General features: G+C 36.3%; 1 protein-coding gene across 9 annotated transcripts in view; it reads left to right on the top strand.

Annotated features, from left to right (window-relative positions):
* The first annotated feature begins 2,362 nt into the window (after positions 1–2,362).
* The window catches only part of CDRT4 (CMT1A duplicated region transcript 4), an 81,052-nt gene continuing 60,017 nt past the window's right edge, over positions 2,363–23,397 (top strand). For all 9 annotated transcript variants that reach the window (XR_001628213.2, XR_008916468.1, XR_008916467.1 and 6 more), the window contains exon 1: positions 2,363–2,540. The gene's annotated coding sequence lies outside the window, so the exon portion shown is untranslated. The remainder of the gene's footprint in view (positions 2,541–23,397) is intronic.

The following is a 23,397-nucleotide window of genomic DNA, read 5'->3' as shown; positions in this document are numbered from 1 at the left end:
GCAGTCCTCTCTAGGACAGCACTGCTCACCCTAATCAAGGGAGGGGACTAGAAAAGGTGTCCCAAACATTGCCTGCCCTACAAACACCCGGTCAGCACACCGCGGCTGGCGGGTCATTCCTTTAAGCGGTCGAAATCAAAGAAAAAATACAAAGAAACTCCTACTAGGAGCATGGAACATCAGGACGTTACTTGACAGAGAGAATACCCCAAGACCTGAGAGAAGAACAGCTCTAATCAGTCAAGAACTGGCACGATATAACATCAACATCGCAGCCCTAAGCGAAACACGTCTACTGGAAGAGGGATCACTCAGCAAACCCACCACTGCATACACCTTCTTCTGGAAAGGTAGAGCCTCAAATGAAGACAGTATCCATGGTGTTGGCCTGGCTATCAAGAACAGTTTGCTCAAACAGCTGCCAGACTTGCCTGTGGGCATCAGCGAGAGGCTCATGAAGATCCGTTTGCCTCTCAGCAAAAACTGGTATGCCACAATCATCAGCGCATAGACCCCTACACTGACCAGCACAGAGGAGACCATTGAGCAGTTCTACTCTGACCTGAGTGCCGTCCTGCACTCAGTGCCCACAAATGACAAGCTGATACTACTGGGAGACTTCAACGCCCTCGTTGGCCAGGACCATGAAAGATGGAAAGGAGTGCTCGGCAAACATGCTGTGGGCAAAATGAACAACAATGGCCAACTGCTACTCAGCAAATGCTCAGAGTTCGAACTCACCATCATGAACACTGTGCTCAGAATGTTAATAATACTATTTAACAAAAGCATTGGGCTAAGCAACTTACAATTATTGGGTACTATTATTATCTCCTTTTTACAGATGAGGGAACTGAGGAAAACAGTGGAGATTCAAACCAGAAGGGATCCGAGGCCAAACTTGAATTCAGGTATGCCACCTAGTTTGTCCTAATAAATATCATGCAAGTTTTTTAGCTTAGAAAGTAGGGGTGTATGGAGTGAGAAATTAATGTGTCATTCTCAAGTTATTAATATCTCCAAAAAAGTCAATAAAAGCTGGTCCCTCACCTGAGTCCCAGGTTGATGGTCTTAGATCCTGAATTACCCATGATCCAATTTCAAGTGTCAATCTTAAGTACCCTTTTGTCTTAGAAGTCTCCCATTGAAACCCAGTCCCAAACTCTTCCTCTTTGTATCTGTCTCCAACTTCCTGATCATTTCTTTAAAATGTTAATTAGTGTGAATGTGTTAATTGTAAAGCCATTGCAAAGCTATTCAACATTGTCTCCTATCATTGTAAAAATATTATAATCCCTTCAGAAAGTCTTGGATTGCATTAGGATTTTTCTGGAAATATTGGGCATTTGTCTTGGGTCAAAGGCTTGAGACAATACTCCTCCCCCCATTTCTCTCTTTCTCTCTCTCTCAATAAAGCATTATATTTTAAGTGATGGTTTCTTCCAATCATATTTTTTATCATAGTGGTTAAAGAGGGTGTACTTTGAAATTTTCAAGGTTCCCTCAATTTCCACTCCACACAAGGGGAAAGGAATCCACAGGAGGTTTGAAGAAGGATGGCAGAGTTTGAATAGTCACTATGGTAAGTGAGATAATAAATTAATTTAGGGAGGTATAAAAAGGATTATTTGTAGGATACTAAAGATCCAGTTGAGGCTATATAACTTAAATTTGAAGTCAGAATAGAGGAGAGAGTTCTTAACAAATGGCCTAAATTTTTTTCGATGAAATATAAGGTAAGCTTATCACAGAGGGGTCAGGGGTAAGAGGAACACAGAAGCAAGTCTAGCTCAGAAGCTCTCACAGTAATGTCACAAATCTGTGGTTATACCCACATCATTAAAGTTCACAAACATCTTCCTTCAGGAGAGGACCATGAAAGGAAGCTTTATTTGGTCCTATCTCCTTTCTCCAGGAAAATTTTGATTGGGGGGAAGGTGGAAAACTGCTGACACTGAGTTCTTCATTGGAATAAAGAGTAAATACCTTAATGGTGAAGACTGAGGACTACTTACTGCCTCCTGGTTTTGATCCCTAATCATGCTTTGTGTTCATAGGCAAATTATTTCTCCTTTGGGATCCAAATTTCACCTCTGGAAAATGACAAAATTTTGTTAAATGTTCTGTAAGGGACCCTCCAACTGTAATAATCTTAGATGTCAAGAATTATGGCTGAATAATTAGAACTAAGTTCATTTTAACAATTGTTTTTTCATTTTCAACTATAAGTTTATAATATGCAAATCCACTGAACTATCTAAGGAGAAAGATGATGGAAGTGGGAGAAAAAAGATAGGGAAGCTTGGTAATTGATGATGTCACAATCCTCCAACTTAGTTATAAGCAGTAAGATAGTAACAAAGCCCACAGAGAGAAGGAGAAAGCTGACTGTTTAAAAGAGCATAAAGAAAGGGGGGGGGGAAGAAAAACTTCAATGGGAAAGTAGAGAAGGAAGAAAATTTAAAAAACAATAAATCACAGGGCAGGAGAAAGAAGAGAAGAAATTAGAAACAGTATGATGATCCTTAGAAATATTGCAGGTAAAAATCTATTATGTACTTTAATATTTCAAGTCATCCCCTTCCAAACTAATCATAATGCAGATCATAACCCTATCCTTTAGAAGACTATTTGCTTTGAACAAACAATTTATTCTCTAATGACCAGTTTTCAGCTGTTTTCTTTAAATATTGATATTTTCCAACATAGGGAAAGTCCAGGGCATAAAAATGTGGTTTTTAAAGGATAATTAGGAGATCATTTAACCACATTATAAAAAGATTCTTAAATATGATTCCAACAATCTTCAGTTCTTTTAAATACTGAGCATGTCCGGTAAGCATTAAAGCATTTTCAAAGGTTTCCTCCTTTCTTTTTATAGATGATCAACCATTTAATAGTCTTGAGAGTACTGAAAAAAAATTTAAACCAGGTTTGAGGAAACCTAGGAAAGTAGGATAGTACAGATACTGTAGAGTCAGAGGACCTATCTATATTCAAATTCTGCATCTAATAAATGACATCCCCATGGATAAGTTACTGATGTCAAGTTCTTAGTTTTCTCAAAATATGTCAAATGAGAATGTTGGTCTCTGAGATCCCTTTCAAATCTAGACCTGTGATCTTATGCTTACTTTTCTATTGAAGGCCTCTGATCCATTGGGAGAAAAGAAATTAACTGAGAACCATAGAATCATTTAATTTATCCTTTTTTTTCTCTTAGAAAAATGTGAAATTCAAATTCAATAAAAACATGAACAAATGCCTGTTAAGCATGGATTTAAGGGACAAAGTTAGATAAAGGAAAGGATATTTATGCTTTCATCATTCTACCTCCTGAGAATTCCTTCCCCTCTGCTTACCTCATACTTTTTTGCTTTTCTGTTTATCTAAAAGTGTCCTTTAAGATATAACTCGAATGGTTCTTACCCCATGAAGTATTTTCTTACTGCTCCAGCCTTCAACTTTCTAGTTCTAAACCTCTATATTAATACTATTATGCACCCTCCTCTTTTAGCCCTAAGCATGTGCTTATATGTGCTTGTATGGCTTCTCCTGTTAGTTACTGCTCCATAGAATATTTGGAAGGACATGACTATGCATCTAAGAACATTATGGTTTAAGAAACTCCCTGGGGAAGTTCTCCGAGGCCATGTCTCATTTTTTTTTTTGCTTCTGTTGCTCTCTTTTGATTCAGAGAGGTGTTTTAACTTTGCAAAAAGAATAGCAGAATGCTAACATCACTTCATAGAATCATGAGATTCTATGAAGGCGAGATTTAGAGCAAGAAAGGACCCTGAAGGTCACTGAGTCCAAATGTTTTGTTTTACAGATGAGGAAACCTGAGTTCCAAGTCTGAAAGGTTAAATGACTCATTCAGAGTCATCCTCCAAATAAATGTCTAAATCAGGATTTGAAACCAGGTTTTCCTGATTCTAAGTCCAGTGTTCTATTCACTAGCCTACACTGCCTTTCCTTGAGTACATCTATGAGGAGCACATCCTATGAGCTCCTCTTCCTTATATTTGTATTACTTTTTAAAAGAAAAAATTTTAATATTTTTCCATGTTTACATATTTAATTTTCTTTCCTTCCCCTCTTCTATCCCCATTCCCAGATCCAATGACCACTTCCACTGGGTTATATATTATTTATTTTTGCAATCTTTTAAAACCCAACCCCCCAATCATATATCCATATAGACAAATGGTTGATCATTTGTTTTTCTTCTATGTTTTTACTCCCACAGTTCTTTCTCTCAATGTGGATAGCATTCTTTCTAATAAGTCCCTTGGGATTGCAAAATCCATTACATTGTATTGTTCCACAAGGTTTCATTATTCGGAATCAGTTCCTGGAAGTTCTTCCACTTCATCTAGAAATCCTCCAGGTCATTATTCCTTACAGCACAGTAGTATTCCATCGTCATCTATAGTTCAACCATTCCCCAATTAAGGGACACTCCCTCATTTTCCATTTTTTTGCCACCACAAAGAGCATGACTATGAAATTCTTTAAGAATTTATTTAATTTTGAATAGTTTTCCAAGGTTACATGATTCATATTCTTTCCCTCCCCTCTCTGTTTCTTCTCCCATAGCCAATGAGCAATTCCATTGTGTTTTACATGTGTCATTGATCAAGACCTATTTTCATATTATTAATATTTGCAATTGAGTGAATATTTAGAGTCTATGTCCCCAATCATATCCTCATCAACCCATGTCATCAAGAAAATGTTTTTCTTCTGTGTTCCTGCTCCCACAGTTCTTTCTCTGTATGTGAATAGCATTCTTTCTCATAAGTCTTTCAGAATTGTCCTGGATTGCCACTAGTAGAGACGTCCATAACATGCGATTGTGCCACAGTGTATCAATCTCTGTGTATAAAGTTCTCTTGGTTCTGCTCCTTTCACTCTGCATCAATTCCTGGAGGTCTTTCCAGTTCACATGAAATTCCTCTACTTCATTATTACTTTTAGCATAATAGTATTCCATTACCAACAGACACCACAATTTGTTCAACTCTTTCCCAGTTGAAGGGCATCCCTTCATTTTCTAATTTTTTGCTACTACAAAGAGTGTGGCTATACATATTTTTGTATGAATCTTTTTGTTATGATTTCTTTGAGGTATAAACCCAGCAGTGGTGTAGCTAGATCAAAAGGCAGAGGGTCTTTTAGCGTCCTTTGGGCAAAGTTCCAATTTGCTCTCAGAATGGATAGATCAATTCACAAATCCACCAGCAATGCATTAATGTCCCAATTTTGCTACATCCCCTCCAACATTCATTACTTTTCATTGCTGTCATGTTAGCCAATCTGCTAGGTGTGAGGTGATACCTCAGAGTTGTTTTGATTTGCATCTCTCTGATTATAAGAGATTTAGAACACTTCTTCATGTGCTTATTAATAGTTTTGATTTCTTTATCTGAGAACTGCCTATCCATGTCCCTTGCCTTTGCTGTCAAGTTAGTAAATTTGCTAGGTGTGAGGTGGCCCCTAAGAGTTATTTTGATTTGCATTTCTCTAATTATAATAGATTTAGAACAATTTTTCATGTGTTTATTGATAGTTTTGATTTCTTAGATTGAAAATTTCCTATTCAGGTCCCTTGCCCATTTATCAATTGGGGAATGGCTTCATTTTTTATGCAACTGATTTACCTCCTTATAAATTTGAGAAATTAGACCTTTGTCAGAGGTTTTTGTTATATTTTTTCCCAATTTATTGATTCCCTTCTAATTTTGGTTGCATTGGTTTTGTTTGTGTAAAATTTTTTAAATTTAAAGTAATTAAAATTATTCATTTTAAATTTTGAACTATTCTCTGTCTTTTGCTTGGTCTTAAATTATTTCCTTTCTCATGAATCTGACAGGTCTATTGTTCCATGTTCACCTGATTTACTTATAATTTCCTTCTTTATATTTGTCATTTACCCAATTCTGAATTTATTGTGGTGTAGAGTGTGAGATGTTGATCTAATCCTATTCTTTCCCATAATGTTTTCCAATTTTCTCAGCAATTTTTGTCAAAGAGTGGGTTATTATTCCAAAAGCTGGGATCTTTGAATTTATTGAATACTATCTTGCTGAAGTATTTACCCCAAGTCTATTCCTTTGATTCTTCTATCTCTTAGCCAGTGCCATCTTGTTTTGATGATCACTGCTTTAAGATCATAATTTAAGATCTGGTACTGCTAGACCTCCATCCTTCACATTTTTTTTTCATTAGTTCCCTTGATATTCTTTTTTTCCCCAGAGGTTATTTCCAATTTATTTTGTATATATCTTATTTATACAAGTTGTTTGTATGTTGTCTCCCTTATTACACTGTGAGGTTTTTATTTTTTTTATTTGTCAATTTCAAACATTATTCCTTGGTTATAAAAATCATATTCTATTCCTCCCTCCCCTCCCCTCATCCTTCCCATAACCAATGCGCAATTCCACTGGGTATTACATGTGTCCTTGATCAGAACCTAGTTCCATGTTGTTGGTGTTTGCATTAGGATGTTCATTTAGAGTCTACATCCCCAGTCATATCCCCCTCGAGCCATGTAGTCAAGCAGTTGTTTTTCTTTGCTGTTTCTACTACCACAGTTTTTCCTCTGAATGTGGATAGTGTTCTTCCTCATAGATCCCTCCAAGTTGTTCAGGATCACTGCATTACCACTAATGGAGAAGTCCATTACATTTGATTGTACCACAGTTTATCAGTCTCTGTGTACAATGTTCTTCTGGTTCTGCTCCTTTCACTCTGCATCAATTCCAGATCTCATGGAATTTGTCCAGTTTATTCCCGTTGAGTATAATAGTATTCCATCACCAACATATACCACAATTTGTTCAGCCATTCCCCAATTGAAGGGCACCCCCTCATTTTCCAATTTTTGGCCACAACAAAGAGTGCAGCTATGAATATTCTTGTACAAGTCTTTTTCCTGATTATCTCTTTGGGGTACAAACCCAGCAGTGCTATGGCTGGGTCAAAAGGCAGACAGTCTTTTAGTGCCCTTTGGGCATAGTTCCAAATTGTCCTCCAGAATGGTTGAATCAATTTACAACTCCACCAGCAATGAATTAATATCCCGATTTTGCCACATCCCCTCCAGCACTCATTACTTTCCGTTGCTGTCATGTTAGCCAATATTGAGGTGTAAGGCTCAGAGTTGTTTTGATTTGCATCTCTCTAATTATAAGAGATTTAGAACACTTTTTCATGTGCTTATTAATGGTTTTGATTTCTTACACTTAAAATTGCCTATTCATGTCCCTTGCCCATTTTTCAATTGGAGAATGGCTTGATTTTTTATACAATTGATTTAGCCCTTTGTAAATTTGAGTAATTAGACGTTTGTCGGGGGTTTTGTTATGAAGATTGTTTTCGAGTTTGTTATTTCCCTTCTAATTTTGGTTACATTGGTTTTGTTTGTAAAAAACCTTTTTAATTTGATGTAATCAAAATTATTGATTTTACATTTTGTGACTCTTTCTAAGTCTTACTTGGTTTTAAAATATTTCCCTTCCCAAAGGTCTTATATATATTCTATTCTGTGTTCACATAGTTTACTTATAGTTTCCTTCTTTATGTTCAAGTAACTCACCCATTCTGAGTTTATCTTGGTTTAGGGTGTGAGGTGTTGATCCAAGCCTAATCTGTCTCACACTGTCTTCCAATTTTCCCAGCAGTTTTTATCAAATAATGGATTTTTTTTCCCTAAAAGCTAGGATCTTTGGGCTTGTCACAGACTGTCTTGCTGAGGTCACTTACCCCAATTCTCTTCCATTGATCCTCTTTTCTGTCTCTTAGCCAGTACCAAATTGTTTTGATGACCAATGCTTTATAGTATAGTTTGAGATCTGGGACTGCAAGGCCACCTTCCTTTGCATTTTTTCATTTCCCTGGATATTCTTGATCTTTTGTTCTTCCAAATGAACTGAGTTATAGTTTTTTCTAACTCAGTAAAAAAAGTTTTTTGGAAATTTGATGAGTATGGCACTAAATAAATAGATAAGTTTGGGTAGGATGGTTATTTTTATTATGTTAGTGTGTCCCACCCATGAGCAATTAATGTTTTTCCAATTGCTCAGATCTAGTTTTAACTGTGTGGAAAGTCTTTTGTAGTTGTTCATATAGTTCCTGTGTTTGTCTCATATGATAGATTCCTAAGTATTTTATATTGTCTAGGGTGATTTTGAATGGAATTTCTCTTTCTAATTCCTGCTGTTGCACTGTGTTAGAGATAAAGGGAAATGCTGATGACTTATGTGGGTTTGTTTTGTATTCTGCAAATTTGCTAAAGTTGTTGATTATTTTCACTAGCTTTTTAGTTGATTCTCTAGGATTCTTTAAGTAGATAATCATGTCATCTGCAAAGAGTGATAGCTTGGTCTCTTGATTGCCAGTTTTAATACCTTCAATTTTTTTTCTTCTCTAATTGCTACTGCTAGTGTTTCTAGTACAATGATGAATAATAAAGGTGATAAGGGCCATCCTTGTTTCACTCCTGATCTTATTGGGAATGCATCTAGTTTATCCCCATTGCAGATCACTTATCAATACTGTTTATTATTTTTAGAAAAGATCATTACATTCCTATACTTTCTAGTGTTTTCAATAGGAATGGATGTTTTATTTTGTCACAGGATTTTTCTGCATCTATTGAGGCAATCATGTGATTTTTGTTGGTTTGCTTGTTGGTATGGTAAATTATGTGTATGGTTTTCCTGATATTGAACCCATCCTTGCATTCCTGGTATAAATCCTACCTGATCATAGTGAATAACCCTCATGATGACTTGCTGGAGTCTTTTTGCTAGTATCCTATTTAAGATTTTTGCATCTATATTCATTAAGGAGATTGGTCTATAGTTTTCTTTCTCCATTTTTGACCTGCCTGGCTTTGGAATCAGTATCATATTTATGTCATAAAAGGAATGTGGAAGAACTCCCTCTTTTCTTATTATGACAAATAGTTTCTTTTTTATTGTGATTAGCTGTTCTTTGAATGTTTGATAGAATTCACTTGTGACTCCATCAGGCACTGGAGATTTTTTCTTAGGGAGTTCTTTGATGGCTTGTTCAATTTCTTTTTCTGATATGGGATTATTTAAGAATTATATTTCTTCTATTAATCTAGGCAATTTATAATTTTGTAAATATTAATACATATCACCTAGATTGGCATATTTATTGCCATATAATTGGGCAAAATAGTTTTTAACGATTGCGTTAATTTCCTCTTCATTAGAGGTGAGGTCTCCCTTTTCATTTTGGATACTGTCAATTTGGTTTTCTTCTTTCCTTTTTAAAATTAGATTGACCAGTACATTGACTATGTTGTTTGTTTTTTCAAAGTACCAGCTTCTAGACTCATTTATTAGTTCAATAGTTCTATCACTTTTGATTTTATTAATTTCTCCCTTAATTTTTTGGATCTGTAATTTAGTTTTCTTCTGGGGAGTTTTAATTTGTTCACTTTCAAGTTTTTTGATTTGCATGTCCAATTCATTGACCCTCCTGAATTTGTTAATATATGAGGTCAAGGTAATAAATTTTCCCCTGAGTACTGCTTTGTCTGCATCTCATAGAGTTTCAAAGGATGTCTTATCATTGTCATTTTCTTCGATGAAATTATTAGTTGTTTCTATGATTTGTTCTCTAACCAACCGATTTTGGAGAATCATATTATTTAATTTTCTATTTTTGATTTGGCTCTCCATGTACCCTTACTGATCATTATTTTTATTGCCTTGTGATCTAAAAAGGTTACATTTATTATTTCTGCTTTTCTGCATTTGTTTGCCATGTTTTCATGACCTAGTAGTATATGGTCAATCTTTGTGAATGCACCATGTACTGCTGAAAAGAAGGTGTATTCCTTTTTGTCCCTATTTATTTTTCTCCATATATCTATTAACTCTTAAGTTTTCTAAGATTTCATTCACATCCTTTACCTCTTTTTTATTTATTTTTGATTTGATTCATCTAAATTTGATAGTGGTAGGTTCAGGTCTCCCACTAGTATAGTTTTACTATCTATTTCCTCCTTCAATTCTAGTTTCTCCTTTAGAATTTTGGATGCTATGCCATTTGTTGCATACATATTTCTGTACTGATACTTTCTCTGATATTTCTCTGATATAGTACTGATATTTCCTCATTGTCTATACTCCCTTTTATCAGGATGTATTTACCTTCCCTATCCCTTTTGATCAGGTCTATTTTTACTTTGGCTTTGTCAGATATCATGATTGCAACTCCTGCCTTCTTTCTGTCATTTGAGGCCCAATAGGTCTTGCTCCAACCTTTAATTCTGACCTTGTGAGCATCTACCTGCCTCAGGTGTGTTTCTTGTAGACAACATATCGTAGGATTTGGGGTTCTAATCCACTATCCTATTCATTTATGTTTTATGGGTGTGTTCATTCCATTCATGTTCAAAGTTATGATTGTCACTTGTGAATTCCCTAGAATGTGGATATTCTCTCCTAGTTCTGTCCTTTCTTCTTTTGCTATATCATTTTAAACCAGTGGTTTACTTTTAATCAATCTCCTTAATCCCCTCTCTTAATATGCTTCCCTTTCTGGTCCCTCCTTTTTTGTTCCCTTGTTTTTTTAGAGTCTAAGTTCCCTCCCCCCTCCTTCTCTCCCCTTTTATATTCCCTCCCCCCTACCTACCTTAGTTTTCCCTTCTCACTTACCCTGTAGGATAAGATAGAATTCAAGACCCCAATGGATATAGATGCTCTTCCCTCTCAGAATTGATTTCACTGAGAGTAAGGTTTAAGTATTACCTATTAGCACTCTCTTCATCTCCTTCTTATAAGAGTATTCTTCCCCTCACCTTCCCATGCATAACTTTGTGTGATAAAGATTATCCCATTTATTTTATTTCTTTAAGTATCTCTTGGTACCATCTTTGATTCTCCTAACCCTTTATCTTTTTTTGCATATCATCTTATAGCCCTTGATGCCCCAATATTTTCTTATGAGTCATTCTTCTAATTACTATAATAATGAATATAATTTTTGAGAGTTACCAATAACATTTTCCCATATATTAACATACATAGTTTGATCTAATTGTAGCCCTTAAAGGAGAGACTTTGAATAAAAAATGTTTTCCCCCCTTTCCCTCTCTTATTTACCTTTTCATGTTTCTCTTGATCTTTCTGTTTGAATATCAAACTTTCCACATAGTTCTGGTCTTTTCTTTACAAATACTTGGAAATTTTTTTTTTGAATGTCCATACTTTCCCCTGGAAATATCTAGTCAGTTTTGATGGATAGGTGATCCTTGGTTGAAGACCCAGTTCTCTTGCCTTTCTGAAAATCATGTTCCAGGCCTTGTGGTCCTTTAGTGTGGAAGCTGCCAGGTCTTGTGTGATACTGATTTGTGCTCCTTAGTATCTGAATTTTCTCTTTTTGGCTTCTTGTAGAATTTTCTCCTTAGCTTGAAAGCTTTGGAATTTAACAATTACATTTCTGGGAGTTGTCTTTTGGGCATTTAGTGTAGAGGGTGTTCTGTGATTTCTTTCAATGTCTCTTTTGCCCCCTTGTTCAAGAACATCAGGGTAGTTTTATGGGATGATTTCTTGTAGTATGATATTAAGATTTCTGTTTATTTATGGCTTTTCAGGTAGACCAATAATTCTCAAATTGTCTCGTTGTGATCTGTTTGGTTGATCTGTCATCTTGTCAGTGAGATACTGTTTGTTTTCTTCTATTTTGTCTTTGACTTTGCTCTATTAATTCTTGCTGTTTTGCAAGATCATTGGTTTCCAGTTGCCCAAATCTTCTCCTTAAGGCCTGTTTTTTTGTTATAATCTTTTGGTTTTCTGCTTTAATCTTTTGAATTTCCTTTTCTGTTTGGCCTATCCTGCTTTTCATGGCTTCCAGCTGTTTCTCCAATTGGGAGTTCTTGTCCCTCAAACTGTTATTTTTCTCTTTGAACTATTCCCCACTTTTCTTGCCAAAAGGCTTCCATCTTTTGGGTAAGTTCCAATTTAAATTCTTCAAGAGCTTGTGGACAATTTTCATTTTTTTGAAGGTTTTGGCATTGTTTGAATTTCCTCCTGTATTTCCTCTGTAGCCTGGGATTTTCCTCTGTAAAAATTTTCAGGGGTCAATGCCTTTTTTTTTTTTGGTGACGGATGGAGGTTGTGTCTACTGTGCCCAATTTGCCATCACGGTGGAGGTTTTTCCTTCACTTTTTAGTCAGAAATCTGAGTGAGATGGGCAGGCTCTCATGTATGGAGTCAAGGAGCAAGGATTTTGCCTGAGGCAATCTTTCAAATCTCAGCAGCTTCTGCTGTTCACTGCTTTTATCTGCACCTTCTTGCTGAGAGAGCCCACGGTCTGAGCTCCCCAGACTGATGGGGTTTCAGGTGCAGCTTCTGCTGTTCGCTGCCCTTCTCTGTGCCTCCTTGCCAAGAGTGCCCAGTCTGCGCTCTTCAGCCTACTGGGGTTTCAGGTGTAGCTGTTCTTAGGGGTAGGTCCTTGGTATTTTTAGTCAGCTCCCAAGGACCTAAAGGTGCCTCTTGCTTACTCCAGAGATGTCCGTCCCTCACTGGCTGATTCTGGTGCTCACTGGCTCTGACTCTAACTCTGTAGGTAGGGTGGGAGTTTTTTACCTCCTTATTATGTGGAAATCTCCAAATCCCACATACCTTCAATGCTGTGTCCTACTGTAGAGCCCCTTCATTCTTATAAAAATGGTTTTCTAGGTCTTTTAAGGTAGTCTATATTGGTGGGTCTGAGGAGAGGAAGCATCCCTCATCTAGACTGCCACCATATTTATCCGGAAGTCCCTGCCCCGTGATATTCTCGATCTTTTCTTCTTCCAAATAAACTCTTATAATTTTTTCTATTTCTGTAAAAAAAAGTTTCTTAGTAGTTTGATAGGTATGGCAGTGAATAAGTAAATTAGTTTAGGTAGGATTGTCATTTTTATTAGCTCATCCTACCCATGAACAATTAAAGTTTTTCCAATTGTTTAGATCCAGTTCCTGAGTTTATCTTAGCTGATAGATTCCCAAATATTTTATATTACCTAGAGTTCTCTTTCTAAAAATTGCTGCTTATTTTTATTGGAAATAAATAGAAAAGCTGATGATTTATGTGGATTTATTTTGTATCCTGTAACTTTGCTGAAATTATTCTTTCCACTAGGTTTTAGTTGATTTTCTCAGGTTCTCTATACCATCATATCATCTGCAGAGAGTGATAGTTTAGTCTCCTCATTGCCTGCTTTAATCCCTTTGATTTCTTTTTCTTCTCTAATTGCTACTGCTAATGTTTCTACTACAATGTTAAATAATAGTGGTGATGGGAATCCTTGATTCACTCCTGATCTAATTGGGATGGCTCCTAAGTTATCCCCATTGCAGATGATGCTTGCTATGGTTTAAAATAAATAGTTTATTATTTTGAGGAAAGGCCCTTCTATTCCTATATTTTCTAGTGTTTTTAATAGAAATGGGTATTTTGTCAAAGGCTTTTCCTGCATCTATTGAGATAACCATGTGGTTTCTATTAGTTTTATTATTGATATGGTTAATTATGTGGATGGTTTTCCTAATATTGAACCAGCCTTGCATTCCTGGTATATATCCCACCTTGTCATAGTGAATAATCCTCTTTGGTAGTATTTTATTTAAGATGTTTACATCTATGTTCATTAAGGAGATTGGTGTGCATTTTTTCCCTCTGTTTTTGGTCATCCTGGTTTGGGAATCATATTTGTGTCATAGACTGATTTTTGTTCGACTCTTCCTTTGCTTATTTTGTCAAAAAATTTGTTTAATATTGGGATTAGTTGTTCTTTAAATGTTTGATAGAATTCACTTGTGAATCTATAAGGCCCTGGGGATTTTTTTCTTGAAGAGTTTCTTGATGGCTTGTTCAATTTATTTTTCTGAGATGGGATTACTTTCTTCTCTTTTTAATCTAGACATTTTATATTTTTCTAAATATTTGTCCATTTCTCCTAGATTATCAAATTAATCACCATTTAATTGGGCATAGTAGATCTTAATAATTGTCTTAATTTCCTCTTCATTAGAAGGGAGGTCACCCTTTTCATCTTTGATAATATAAGATTCTTTTCTTTCTTTTTTTATTAGATTTACCAGTACTTTATCTATTTTATTTGTTTTTTTCAAAGTACCAGCTTCTAATCTTATTTATTAGTTCAATAGTTCTTTTACTTTCAATTTTTAAAATTTCTCCTTTAAATTTATCATTTCCAATTTAATTTTTATCTGGGGATTTTTAATTTGTTCTTTTTCTAATTTTTTTTAAATTGCAAGCCCAATTAATTGATCTCTTCTCTCTCAATTTTATTGATATAGGCAATCAGAGAAAAGAATTTTCCATTGAGTATGATTTTGGCTGTATCCCATACATTTTGATATGTTGTCTCCTGGTTGTCATTCTCTTCAATGAAATCTGTAGTTGTTTCTATGATTTGTTTTTTGATCCATAACTTTTGAAGAATTAGAGTATTTGGTTTCAATTATTTTTAAATTTGTCTTTCTATGGACTCTTCTTAATTTTAATTTTCATCACATTATCTGAAAAAAAGTGACATTTATTTTTAATGCTTTTCTTCATTTGTTTGCAATGTTTCTGTGACCTAGTACATGGTTGATCTTTGTATATGTACCGTGTACTGCTGAAAAGAAGGCATATTCCTTCTTTTCCCCTGTTTACTTTTCTCCAGATCCCAATTAACTCTAATTTTTCTAATGTTTCATTCACTTCCCTTACTTCTCTCTTATTTATTTTTTGCTTTGATTATCTAGTTCTGAAAGGGCAAGGTTGAGGTCTCTCACTAGTATGGTTTTGATATCTTTTTTATCCTTAAGCTCCTTTTATTTCTCCTTTAGAAATATAGAAACATTACCCATTTTATGCAAAAATGTTTAATAATGATATCATTTCATTGTTATAGTGCCTTTTAGCAAAATGTAATTTCTTTCCTTGTCTCTTTTAATCAGATCAATTCCTACTTTGGTTTTGTCTGGTATTATAATTGCTACTCCTGCTTTTTTAACTTTAGATGATGCATAATAAATTCTGCTCTAGCCTATTACCTTGAATCTGTGTGTAGTGCCCTGCTTCAAATTTATTTCTTGTAAACAGCATGTAGTAAGATTGTGTTTTTTTAATTTAATTTTAATTTTTTTAGATTTCAGGTATTTATTTTGACCTAAACCAACTATATTTCTTTTTTTAAAATATTATTTTATTTGGTCATTTCTAAACATTATTCATTGGAAACAAAGATCATTTTCTTTTCCTCTCCCATCCCCTCCCACCACCTCTCCCATAGCTGACGCATGATTCCACTTGGTATCACATGTGTTCTTGATTCAAACCCATTTCCGTGTCGTTGGTATTTGCATTAGAGTGTTCATTTAGAGTCTCTCCTGAGTCATATCCCCTCCACCCCTGTAGTCAAGCAGTTGCTTTTCCTCGGTGATTTTACTCCCACAGTTTATCCTCTGCTTGTGGATAGTTTTTAGATCTCTGCAGATTGTTCAGGGACATTGCATTGACCCTAATGGAGAAGTCCATTACGTTTGATTGTACCACAGTGTATCAGTCTCTGTGTAGAATGATTTCCTGGTTCTCCTCCTTTTGCTCTGCATCACTTTTCCTGGAGGTTGTTTAGTCTCCATGGAATTTCTCTACTTTATTATTCCTTTTAACACAATAGTATTCCATCACCAACATATACCACAATTTGTTCAGACATTACCCATTTGAAGGGCATCCCCTCATTTTCCAATTTTTGGCCACCACAAAGAGTGGAGCTATGAATATTCTTGTACAAGTCTTTTCCCTTATTATCTCTTTGGGGTACAAACCCAGCAGTACTATGGCTGGGTCAAAGGACAGACAGTATTTTATCACCCTTTGGGCATAGTTCCAAATTGACCTCCAGAATGGATGGATCAATTCACAACTCCACCACTAAAGAATTAGTGTCCCTACTTTGCTGCATCCCCTCCAGCATCCATTACTTTCCATAGTTGTCATGTTAGCCAATCTGCTAGGTGTGAGGTGATCCCTCAGAGTTGTTTTGATTTGCATCTCTCTGATTATAAGAGATGTAGAGCACCTTTTCATGTGCTTATTAATAGAATTGATTTCTTTGGCTGAGAACTGCCTGTTCATATCCCTTGACCATTTATCAATTGGAGAATGGCTTGATTTTTTGTACAATAGATTTAGCTCTTTGTAAATTTGAGTGATTAAACATTTGTCAGAGGTTTTTATGAAGATTGCTTCCCAATTTGTTGTTTTCCTTCTGATTTTAGTTTCATTGGTTTTGTTTGTACAAAATCTTTTTAATTTGATGTATTCCAAATTATTTATTTTGCATTTTGTGACTCTAAGTCTTGCTTGGTTCTAAAAAATCTTTCCCTTCCCATAGGTCTGACATGTATACTAATCTGTGTTCACTTAATTTTCGTATAGTTTCCTACTTTATGTTCAAGTCATTCACCCATTTTGAATTTATCTTGATGTCAGGTGTGAGGTGTTGATCTAAACCTAATATTTTCCACACTGTCCTCCAATTTTCCCAGCAGTTTTTATGAAATAGTGGATTTTTGTCCCAAAAGCTGGGTTTTCTGGGTTTGTTGTATACTGTCCAGCTGAGGTCACTTACCCCAAGTCTATTCCACTGATCCTCCTTTCTGTCTCTTAGCCATTACCAAATTGTTTTGATGACCGCTGCTTTATAATATAGTCTGAGATCTGAGACTGCAAGGCCCCCTTCCTTTGTATTTTTTTCCATTGTTTCCCTGGATATCCTTGATCCTTTGATCTTCCAAATGAACTTTGTTATGGTTTTTTCTAAATCAGTAAAAATTTTTTGGAAGTTCAGTGGCTATGGCACTAAATAGATGAATGAGTTTGAGTAGGATGGTCATTTTTAATATATTGGCTCGTCCTACCCATGAGCAGTTAATGTTTTTCCAATTTTCAAGTCTAATTTTAGTTGTGTGGAGAGTGTTTTGTAGTTGTGTTCATATAGTTCCTGTGTTTGTCTCAGGAGATAGATTCCTAAGTATTTTATTTTGTCAAAGGTGATTTTGAATGGTATTTTTCTTTCTAGTTCTTGCTGCTGAGCTGTGTTGGAAATATATAGAAATGCTGATGACTTATGTGGATTTATTTTGTATCCTGCAACTTTGCTAAAGTTGTTGATTATTTCAATTAGCTTTGTGGTTGAATCTCTAGGATTCTTAAAGTAGGCCATCATGACATCTGCAAAGAGTGATAATTTGGTCTCCTCCTTGCCTTTTTTAATGCCTTCAATTTCTTTTTCTTCTCTAATTGCTACTGCTAGCGTTTCTAGTACAATGTCAAATAATAGAGGTGATAATGGGCATACTTGTTTCACTCCTGATCTTATTGGGAATGCATCTAGTTTATCCCCATTGAAGTTGAAAGTAGTGGATGGTTTTAGATATATGCTGTTTATTATTTTTAGGAACAACCCTTCTATTCCTTTGCTTTCTAGTGTCTTTAATAGGAATGGGTGTTGTATTTTATCAAAGGCTTTTTCTGCATCTATTGAAATAATCATGTGATTTTTGTTGATTTGCTTGTTGAAGTGGTCAATTATGTGGATGGTTTTCCTAATATTGAACCAGCCCTGCATCCCTGGTATAAACCCTACTTGATCATGGTGAATGACTCTTCTGATCACTTGCTGGAGTCTTTTTGCTAATATCCTCTTTAAGATTTTTGCATCTATATTCATTAGGGAGATTGGTCTATAATTTTCTTTCTCTGTTTTTGGGTTGCTTGGCTTTGGAATCAGTACCATGTTTGTGTCATAGAAGGAATTTGGTAGAACTCCCTCTTTGCTTATTATGTCAAATAGTTTGTATAATATTGGGGTTAACTGTTCTTTGAATGTTTGATGGAATTCACTGGTGAATTCATCAGGCCTTGGGGATATTTTCTTAGGAAGCTCTTTGATGGCCTGTTGGATTTCTTTTTCTGATATGGGATTATTTAAGAAATCTATTTCTTCTTCTGTTAGTCTAAGCAATTTATATTTTTGTAAATATTCATCCATATCACTTAGGTTGGTATATTTATTGCCATATAGTTGGGCAAAGTATTTTTTAATGATTGCCTTAATTTCATCTTTGTTGGATGTGAGGTCCCCCTTTTCATCCTTGATGCTGTTAATTTTCCTTTCTTCTTTCCTTTTTTGAATTAGATTGACCAGTACTTGGTCTATTTTGTCTGTTTTTTCAAAGTACCAGCTTCTTGTCTTGTTTATTAAATCAATAGTTCTATCACTTTCGATTTTATTAAATTCTCCCTTAATTTTTAAGATCTCTAGTTTGGTTTTCTTCTGGGGGTTTTTAATTTGTTCATTCTCAAGTTTTTTGATTTGCATTTCCAATTCATTGATCTCTGCCCTCCGTAATTTGTTAATATATGCACTCAGGGATATGAATTTTCCTCTGAGTACTGCTTTGGCTGCATCCCATAAGTTTTGAAAGGAGGTCTCACCATTGTCATTTTCCTCAATGAAATTATTAATTGTTTCTATGATTTCTTCTTTAACTAAACGATTTTGGAGTATCATATTATTTAATTTCCAATTAATTTTTCATTTGTCTCTCCATGTACCCTCATTGATCAATATTTTCATTGCTTTATGATCTGAAAAGGTTGAATTTATTATTTCTGCTTTTCTGCATTTGAGTGCCATATTTCTGTGACCTAGTGTATGATCTATTTTTGTGAATGTGTCATGTGGTGCTGAGAAGAAGGTGTATTCCTTTTTATCCCTATTTATTTTTCTCCATATGTCTATTATCTCTAATTTTTCTAAGATTTTGTTTACTTCTTTTACCTCTTTCTTATTTATTTTTTGGTTTGATTTATCTAAATTTGATAGTGGTTGGTTCAAGTCTCCCACTAATGTGGTTTTACTATTTCCTCCTTCAATTCTCCTAGTTTCTCCATTAGAAATTTGTATGCTATACCATTTGGTACATACATATTGATTAGTGATATTTCCTCATTGTCTATACTCCCTTTTAACAGAATATATTTACCTTCCCTATCCCTTTTGATCAGGTCTATTTTTGCTTTGGCTTGGTCAGATAGCATGATTGCAACTCCTGCCCTCTTTCTATCAGTTGAGGTCCAAAATGTCTTACTCCATCCTTTAATTCTAACCTTGTGAGTATCAACCCACCTCATATGTGTTTCTTGAAGGCAGCATATGATAGGGTTTTGGGTTATAATCCAATCTGCTATTTGTCTACATTTTATGGGTGAGCTCATCCCATTCACGTTCAAAGTTATGATTGTTACTTGTGGATTCCCTGGCATTTTGATATCTTCCCCTAATTCTGACTTTTCTTCCTTTGCTATAACCTTTTGAAGTAGTGATTTACTTTAGGTCAGTACCCCTAGTCCCCTCTCTTGATATGCTTCCCTTTCTAGCCCCTCCATTTTTATGCTCCCTTCCCCTCCCCCTCTCCTTCCCTTTCTTTTTAATACTCCCTCACCACTCCCCCTCCTTAATTTCCCTTTCTTTCTTACCCTGTTGGATAAGATAGAATTCAGGATCCCACTGGATCTAGATGTTCTTCCCTCTCAGATTTGATTTCATTGAGAGTAAGGTTTAAGTAATGCCACTTCACACTCTCTTCCTCTCCTTCTCATATGAGAGTTCTTCCCCTCCCCTTCCCATGTGTATCTTTGTATGGGAAAGATTACTCTATTTAGTCCCCCCCATTTCTTGAAGTAAATATTAGTATTATCGATGATTCCCCCCCTCCCTTTTTCTTTCTTTGCCCCCCCTTTCACCAAACCTTCTTGATGCCCCAATCCTTCCCTATGCATGATTCTTCTAACTACTCTTATGATGCATACAATTTTTAAGAGTTACACAATACATTTTCCCCACATATTAATATATATAATTTGATGTAAATGTAGTCCTTATAGAAGAGAGTTTGACTTAAAGAAAAAGATAAGATTTATCTCCTTTTCCCTTTCTTTCTTATTTACCTTTTCATGTTTCTCTTGCTTTCTGTGATTGGATATCACATTTTCCACTAATTTTTCATCTTTTCTTAGCAAATGCTTGGAAATCTTCTATTTTGTTGAATGCCCATACTTTGCCCTGGAAGTATATAGTCAGTTTTTCTGGGTAGTTGATTCTTGGTTGGAGACCCAGCTCTCTTGCCTTTCTATATATCGTGTTCCATGCTTTGCAGTCTCTTAGTGTGTTAGCCGCTAAGTCATGTGTGATCCTTATGGGACCCCCCCCCCCATATCTGAAGCTTTTCTTCTTGGCTTCATGTAGGATTTTCACCTTTTCTTGGAAGCTCTTTAATTTGGTGATTACATTCCTAGGGGTTGTCTTCTGGGGATTTAGTATAGAGGGTGTTCTATGAACCCTTTCTGTTTCTATTTTGCCCCCTTGCTCCAGAATATGTGGGCAATTTTCTTCTATAATCTCCTGTAGTATAGCATCAAGGTTTTTTATTTCTCTCTGTTTCTCAGGCAGACCAATAATTCTCACATTGTCTTTTCTTCCTCTGTTTTCCAGGTTTTTTGACCTTTTCAGTGACATATTTTATGTTTTCTTCTAATTCACTAATTTTTTGGCTTTGCTTCATTACTTCTTGCTGTTTTGCAAGCTCACTGTCTTCCAGTTGCTTAATTCTGGTCGTTAGGGACTGGTTTTGCTTTTCAGCTTTGTCTTCTCTTCTATTAGATGCTTCCAGCTCTTTCTCCAAGTGTGAAGTCTTGTCTGTCAGACTGCTGATCTCCTTCTCCTATTTTTCTTTCCAGAAGGTTTCCATCTTTTGGATAAGCTCCAATTTGAGTTCTTCCAGAGCTTGTGGATAATTTCCATTTTGGGAGGCATGTTTTGATTTTATTTGAATTTCATCCTCTTTCTCTTCTTTTCCTTGGGTACTCCAGCTATAAAAGTTTTCAATAGTCAATTTTCCCCCCTTTCTTCTTGGAGGCTTGATTTTGGGCCATGTGAGCCATCACTTTGGTGGTTTTATTCCCCTTTCCTTTTTGGTCTGGGGTCTGGGTGATATGGGCTGGTTTTCTGTGAATTTAGGTTGCCTCAGACTAGTTCTTCCCAGCCTCCGAGGTTTCTTAGAGTGAAGGCCCCTGTGCTCAGCACAACCGCCCCTGTTTTCACTGCATGGCCACCCCTGTACTCAGCTTTGCCTCTCCTGTGTTCAGCGCAACAGCCTCTGTGTTCAGCAAGGCCACCTCTTTGCTCAGAGCAACCTCCCCTTTGTTCAACGTGGCCACCCCTGTGCTCAGAGTAGGATTCTCCCGTGAAACCATCTTGAGAGGTTGTTTCCTAGCAGTCTTTAGATCCCAAGGACCCTGGTGTGCCCCCCCTAGACAGAGAAGTTCCTCACTCATTCGCTGTCCCAGTGAGCGCTCTGATACTTTACTCTGGTTTGGTGGGTGAGGAGGGGGTGGGGAAGGGAGGCTCAGTTCACGTTTTTGTGCAAGCTTTTCCTCCTTATATTGTGGAAATGTTCAATCCCCAAATACCTTCATTTCTGTAGGGTACTGGAGAATCCCTCCGTTCTTCCAAAGATGATTTTTATGCTCTTTTGAGGTAGTTTATTTCGTTCAGTGCCAGGGAGAGGAAGCGATTCGTGTCTAGATTGCAGCCATGTTTACCTGCAAGTCTCCATCTCCGGATTCTGTTTTTTTAATCCACTCCATTTTCTGCTTCTATTTTATGGATGAATTCATCTCATTCATATTCAGTGCTATGATTATTAACTGTGTATTTTCCTTCTTATTATTATCCCCTTTAGATTCTGCTCTATTCTGTTAAAGTTACATTAAAAACTCCTGGTTCTTAGTTTCCATAGAGTTTATTAATATTACTTGAAATAGGGAGATTATTCCTCTCACCAGCAAACCAAACCATGTTGTGCTCTACCTCATGGCTTTCAGCAAGCATCCTGCAAAGCTATGATCCAAGGGAATATAGAGAGCACCCCCCTCTTTTATCTAGAAAAAGAAACTTAGAGAAACTTAGCCTTTTAGTTCTGGGTCATGTTCCTAGGACTCTTAACCTGTGATCTATTTTTAGAACATTCATGTGACATTCAGTCACAGAGCACAGGGATGCATGTTGGACGATCCTTGGAGGATCCCCCTAGGATTCTATTGAGAGGCAAGCATGTTAAAATCTCCCCACTCTGGATCTTGGTAGATTAACATGCCTAGTCTCCCCAGTGAAGCATTTCAAATAACCAGCTTATTTGTAAAAGTTCTCTTGCTAGAGGTGTATAAAATATTCTACATTACAAAGGGGGAATTACAACTATTTAGGGATAAGAGAGAAAGAAAAAAGATTGATGGACGCATTGATAAAATGCCAATTACTCTCCTTTGGTATAAGAGTTCAGAATATTCAGAATAAATATGTTCAACCTCCTTCAGTTCAGTTCCTTATATCCCAAAGTTCACTTTGGATCTTTTGATGCAGTGTATTGTTTCTGCAGACATCCTTATGGCACCTTCTCCAAAAGATCTGCTTTCTTGATTTAGGGTATTGGTGGTTTTCTTTTCCTAAAATTTCTGTAAAAGATTTTAAACATTGGATTTTAGGATAATTATACAATCCTTCCTGAGGAGGGTGTTGACCAACACCAGAATCGCTCCAAGATATATGGCTGAGTTATGAGGTATATGAATCAATTCTCAATTCTCTCTAGTACTCCTTAAGAAACCCTTGTTTGTTCCAACTACATAGTATCTTATGTGATGGAGAACCCTTGGGCACCTTACTGGTTTTGTTCTGTTTATTTCCCATAATAAGACCAGACATAAATTCTTCTGAATTTAGAAGAAAAATGTCTAGGCTTTCTGTCCTGATCTGCAGTTTATTTTATTTTTTTTTTAATTTAAAATTTTTTTTTAATTAAATTGCCTGCTGTTTTACTTCTTGCCTGTGGGTGGCGCTATACCAGTGTGATCTGGCTGCTGTGCACCTTTACCCACAGCTGGGAGCACAGAGCCTCAACCCCTTGCTGGGAGGTCAGGGTCCAGCATGTGGCACAGGAGATCCACTGTGTGGGCCAGTGCTTCAGTCCCCACTCTCATAGCCAGGAGCATGGAAGCCTCTCTGGGTTAGGAAAGGATAGGCTTAGAAGTCAGGCGAGGGTGGGGGGATAACTGGTTGTGATCCAGGGACCCCTGCTCTGGGCGTGCTTCTCACAGAGTCCCAGTCTGGGGTCAAGGCCCTGTCCAGGCTGCACAGGGGACCTACCACCACTACATGCCCAGAAATGGTGAAGAGAGGAGTAGCTGGGACTTGGATGGGACTCAGCAGGGACCCAGGGGTTG

The sequence above is a fragment of the Monodelphis domestica genome, chromosome 2 (genome assembly GCF_027887165.1).
Source record: "Monodelphis domestica isolate mMonDom1 chromosome 2, mMonDom1.pri, whole genome shotgun sequence".
NCBI classification, from domain to species: Eukaryota; Metazoa; Chordata; class Mammalia; order Didelphimorphia; family Didelphidae; genus Monodelphis; species Monodelphis domestica.
Note: the sequence above shows the minus strand (reverse complement) of the source record. Positions and strands in the feature narration are given on the sequence as shown.